The sequence below is a fragment of the Camellia sinensis genome, chromosome 1, assembly GCF_055761805.1.
Source record: "Camellia sinensis isolate YWXY chromosome 1, ASM5576180v1, whole genome shotgun sequence".
Classification (NCBI taxonomy): domain Eukaryota; kingdom Viridiplantae; phylum Streptophyta; class Magnoliopsida; order Ericales; family Theaceae; genus Camellia; species Camellia sinensis.
The window spans coordinates 122,955,139-122,961,160 of NC_138961.1; the positions used below are offsets into that span (position 1 = coordinate 122,955,139).

Here is a 6,022-nt window from a genome sequence, read left to right on the forward strand (position 1 = left end):
CATTGAACGGTTTAGATTTTCAAAACGGAACCCGTGGTGAGCCCCCACAGGCCCAACAGTACGGTCCAGTCCGATGGCAGATTGGACCAAAGCTAGACCCTTAGAAAAATTGCGCAGGCGGGATGCACAAACAACACAGTACTGTTTGGCCCGTGGGGGCCCATCGCGGGTCCTGTTTTGATAATTTGAACCCTTAAATATGTAGAATTCGTCGAATACTATATGTTGTAAAAAAACACGTTGATCGGATATCGCTAACTACATGATTAAATCAGTTTTGTATAAAAAAATAGATGGTGTTTATAGTTAACGGTTGAAAAAAAAAAAACAAAACCGATCACATAGCTATCGATATTCGATCAACGTGATTTTTTACAAGCATATAGTACTCGACAAGTTCTACACATGAAACGGTTCAGATTATCAAAACGGGACCCGTGATGGCCCCCCACGGACCGAATAGCATCCTCCAATGCAATACCCGAAAAGTAGGTAACCATTTCTTATCATCAATTCACTCCCCTAGGCGGTATGGCCTACTGCCTACTGTCTTTATCTTCTCCTACACACTAATTTATACAATTTTTAATACACATTTTTTAGTAAAAAGTCAAAAAGTTAATTCAAACAACCATATTTTTTTTCTCAACTTTTTAATCTAAAAAGTTAAAAAGTGAATTTATTTAAGATACCCCAAACAACCCCTAAGTTTAAAAAAACTAAAATTAATGCAAATGATGTGAGACACAAATATAAACGATGTAAAATATACATTTTAATATAAAAAAGATAAGCATTTTTTTATTTTATTTATTTGTATGAATACTGAATTTATGATGAAAAAGTAGTTAAGTATAATATGAATTAAAACTTTCAAGAAGTCAAATGTAATTATACTAAATTTGTAAGGAATTATTATTATTTTTTTTTTCTAATCTCAGTATAATTTACCGTAACATTTTTTTTCCATTAAAAAAACAGTTAACAAAAAAAAAAAAAAAAAAAAAAAAAAAAAAAAAAAAAAACTGCTCTAAAGTAATATATATTTTGCACCAGTATACTCGTAACACGTTTGCTTGACTTGTGGATAACCAGCAGCTTGTGTTGTTCAAACCTGAAAGCTAACTTGAGGACCAAAGCTTTGAAATTGTGCAAATGGAGGGAGAAGTTCGGTGCATGGGGTTGACTAATCACCAATGATGGGAGAGTTGGAAATCAACTCCAATACACATTAATACTCTATTTAGTTAAGAGATTTAACAAAAAATTTAAAAAAAATATGTAAAATTATGTAAAATATAAGTATACTAGCATATGCCCGTGCCTGAAGGCACGGTATAAATAATATTGGTACACATATTTTAAAAAAATCAATTAACATAAATTATTAATATTGGCATCACATCCTTTACAAAAAAAATCAATTCAAAATAATAATAGTTTCATTGTTATAAAAATCAATTATAATAAATCAGTTTAAGATATCATATAATGACAGTTTGTTTAAGTTAAAATATAATTTATCAAATTCATTAGTAAAAGTTTAAATTAAAATATTAATTTGCATTTAAAATTTTTATTAAACTTTTTATAGAATTTCACCATCTAAAAAAATATAGTATTTAAAATATGCATTCTCTCTCTCTCTATAACGTCTCTCTTTCTAATTTCCTCCTCTCATCCTCTCTCATCTCTTAACAAACACTACATCTCCTCTTAGAGCTCAAATAACAAACCATTTATTTCTTTTGTTCGATCTTCCTCTCTCTGTATTTTTTTCCACTCTATTTTATCTTAAATTTGTGATTTGATTTTGTTAAATCAAAAAAAAATCAACATCGATTTCAAAAACTTTGTTCAAAACCATAAAAAATCAACACTCATTTTCCATTAAGAAATTAAATCCATTTCATAAATCAAACTGAAAATAAAAATACATTTCTAAAATCAAAACCTATTTGTGATTTGATTTTGTTAAATCAAAAAAAAATCAACATCGATTTCAAAAACTTTGTTCAAAACCATAAAAAATCAACACTCATTTTCCATTAAGAAATTAAATCCATTTCATAAATCAAACTGAAAATAAAAATACATTTCTAAAATCAAAACCTATTTTATAAAGATCAACCATTATTTCAAACCTAAAACTTTTTAAAAAATTAAATCCCAATCCATAAGCTACATTAAAAATAAATAAAAAATAAAAAATTCTATATAAATAAAAAAACAAACAGAACACAGACATCAAAAAATAAATAAAAATAAATCAATTTAATGATTAGAAACATAGAACCCACACCTTGTCCATCAATTCCCCACTCATTCTCTCTCTTCCATCTTCCACCAATCATTCTCTTTCATCTATGAGATACATCTTACCTGCGAATGAACATTTCAACATTAGTAGATTTTCTTTTAATTTTTATAAACTCAAAGCTCTTCAAATTGAAAATCATTTAGTTTTTTTCCTCTCCAATTTTCTGGTTCGTGTGCTCCAGATCTACTCTTTCATAAGATACGTTCAAATTTCTTAGTATTTTTATGAGTGTGTATATCAGACTATTAAAATAAGGAACCCATTAAAATTTAGTGAATCCTAAAAACAAATCATTTATAATATTTCAGTACACCAATCTATAAGAGAGGTCATAAAAAAGTAATTCGGAATTGAATTCTTGTACATGTTCTTATGATATCAAATTTAGAAATGCAAACGACAAACAAATCGAAATCCTCTATTAGAACATGCGATATCAAATAAAGTTCTTACTCAAATTTGATAGAAAAACAAAAATATAGCGTTGGGGATACTCTAAAGGCAATTTTATAGAAAAACAAAAATATAGCGTTATGGGCATTAGAGGAAAGAATTTGAATGATAAATTACACTTTTTACACTTGAATTTTTCATCAAATTTTACTTTAATCCCTTGTGTCTCAATTTTTATTCCAATTTTTATTCAAATTTCGAGCAGGGTGACAGATGGTCCATATTAAAATACGGGAAGAAATTTCAGGAATTGATTGTTTGTTGTATTAACTAATATAAAATTTAGATGACCAAAAAAAAAAAAAAAGAAAGCAAGAAAGAAAAAGAAAACCAAAAACCACACTGAATGGCGCAGGAGGAAATGATTTTCAACAATTAATGCACTGGATTGCTAGAGAAATAGGACACAATTGCAAAAGAAAACAAAAATGGTTACCAGACCTCAAAACTCATAGGATCTTCACAGATAGCTGCAAGCATGGCTTCTTCTCCTTCAAAGACAAAAGCAGGACCTGGCAAATAATTTTTGCAATCATCTCTTCAATACAACAGGTAATATTGAAATGATAATTCCCCGAGTTGAGCAACAACCAGTGTAAATCATGAGAAACAAATTGAAAAAAGAAAAAAAAAAGAAAAAAAGAAAAAAGAAAAGCAGAACAGAGAACAGAGAACAGCACCAGAAAAATACAGCCCTTCTTTCTCGGTAATCTTCGAGACAGAACCTTCTGGTGCAAGATTTCCATATAATATTTGGATATGGCCCGTTTCCTTGATGGGGTTTGTCAATGGTCTTATTACTTGCTGGAAGAGATACAAAAGGATAACATATTTTTTATTCTCAACTGACATGTAAACCATAACAAATGAAAATGAACAGAAATCTTACAGTAATGTAAATATGAAATTTTCAAAAAATAAAAATGAAGCCGTCTTACCTGGACTTCAGACAGAGAAGGGAATAGTTTAGCAATCTGCAATAGGATAACAAAACCGCAATAAAAGAATATGCCACCAAGAAATACAGAATATTTATGCCAGTCATACAATCCCCGTCTAAAAACCCAAGCTCCAAGAGATAGCGAATGATTGCAGGTGTTCCTCCGATCTATATCAACATGGGTTTATCAGCCGCCAACGGACCTGCCAAGAATCTTTCATTAGCAATTCCATGAGATATACTTATTGATGTATAAGAGAAGTTCATTACCAAGGATTCCTCACCTTGCAATAGCAATTAAATGTAGCACCGCATTCGTCGACCCACCCAAGGCCATGACAATGACCATTGCATTACGTAGTGATTTAGGAGTAATAACGTCTCGCGGTTTTAAGTCCATTTTTATCAAATCTAGAATATATTTTCCAGCTAGCCGACACTCATCCAACTTCAATGGATCTTCAGCAGGTGTTGAAGAGGCTTTTGGAACCAAAGAGAGTAAAGAAAACAATTAGCCCAGAAAGATGTGCAATAACTGCAATCTAAGTGAATAATGCAATAACATTGCTCTACCTATAAGGGAGAGACATTCCCATTGCCTCAATAGCAGAAGCCATGGTATTCACCGTGTACATCCCACCACAAGCCCCTGCTCCAGGGCATGAATTACGAACTACATTGTTCATCTGTTCATCATTTACAGAACCTACAAAAATGATCAAAAGAGAGAAATAAATAAGTTCTACAGGTAGCATCTGGGAAATCAGTGAATCTGCCATAGTGAAACACGTGTTTTTAGCCAAAAAAAGTCTAAAATGATACACAGCCTTATGATGTTTGCTATTAATTACTACAAATTGGCTATATCAAGTGATAAAGACAATTGTGATAATTTTTTTATAGATAGGATGACATCAATTTGATCCTAATTGTTTGGCACTTTTGTATCCAACTACTGGAGTTGCCTAAAAAATTTGAAAAGAAATCAATTGAAAGCAAGAACAAAACTATGATCGCAACATCATCCGATGGAGAAATAAAAATAGATCAGAACTCAGAACTCATAAATTAACAGTAGATCAATTGAAAGGGGGGAATAGAGACAGAAATATTACCTTGCACAGATAGAAGACTCAAGGGTGGTTCTTAATCGGAAACCCGGGTTGCGAAAGGGGGAGAGGCAGCGAGAGGCCGAGATCGGGTGGAGCATTCAACTAAGAAGTTTTAAACCATATAGACAAAATAAAAATAGATCAGAACTCAGAATTCATAAATTAACAGTAGATTCAATTGAAATAGGGGAATAGGGACAGAAATATTACCTTGCACAGATAGAAGACTCAGGTTTGGTATAGCTCTGAAGTAGCTCTACCGGAGAGCTCCAATCGGGGTATCGCGGTTCTTAATCGGAAACCCGCTGTGGCATCGACAGAGTGCAGAATCGGAAACCCTAGAGAGAGACTGAGGGCTTGATGAGAGAGAGTAGGAGTGCAAAGATGATCGTCTCAATCGGGAGGAGATTTTAGGGTTTTGGAAGGCGAATTTGTGGGGGTTTGGATCGGAGCGAGGGGATGGAGAAGGGAACGTTGGCGGAGAGTCGACGCCATGAGAGAGAGATTAGAGAGAGAAAATGGTGAAGGACTGTTATGAATGTAGGGATAAGGATGATTTTCAGAGAGAGACCAAGCTCAGCAGTGAGTCCCAGCCGAGTAATTTCACACTGGGTATGGAGGAGGAAGAAGAAGAAGAAGAAGAAGAAGAAAGGGAGGGAGAGAGAGATAAAGAGGGAATGGGGTGGGTGAGAACAGAGAAGGGAGAGGGATAAAGATAGAAGGGAGAGGAGACGTGGGCAAGCGGGAAGGGGAGAAGAGAGAGATAAAGATAGAATAAAGGGGAGACGTGAGTAAGTAGGAAGGTTATTGTTTGGGCGGGAAATAAGTGCAGATATATATTGATATATATTTAAGGGGGTCATCACAGCCATCTATTTAAATAGACAAATGAATCTTGACTCTTGAAATGTCCTAGTAGGACAATTGTGTCTAACACATTTTCAAAATCCGTTCTGCTTTATTATATAGATTTTATTCACATTTTATTTATATTTTTTTATTTTTTTTTAAATTCTTTCCTAAATCTCTCAATTGGCAGGGGGACCGTCCCCCCAAAGTTTTGAAAAAACCTCCTAAATATAGTAATAAAATTATAAATATTTTTAAATTATAAAAGTTCACCACTCCCAAGTTTTTGCACAAAATTTAAGAACCGTCACCCCCTAAATTTTGTACTTTAAAATTAAAAAATTTATT

General features: G+C 32.8%; 1 long non-coding RNA gene across 2 annotated transcripts; it reads right to left on the reverse strand.

Moving 5' to 3' along the window:
- Window positions 1-2,194: 2,194 nt before the first annotated feature.
- Window positions 2,195-5,638, reverse strand: LOC145797118 (uncharacterized). 2 transcript variants are annotated; one of them, XR_014338209.1, is made up of 8 exons: window positions 5,036-5,638; window positions 4,829-4,927; window positions 4,287-4,419; window positions 3,998-4,193; window positions 3,712-3,916; window positions 3,454-3,577; window positions 3,215-3,285; window positions 2,195-2,382 (listed from the first exon to the last, which is right to left on the reverse strand). It is a non-coding gene; the product is annotated as an uncharacterized LOC145797118 (long non-coding RNA). The 2 variants fall into 2 exon arrangements; XR_014338207.1 differs by lacking the exon at window positions 5,036-5,638 and having other exon boundaries at window positions 4,829-5,011.
- Window positions 5,639-6,022: the final 384 nt, after the last annotated feature.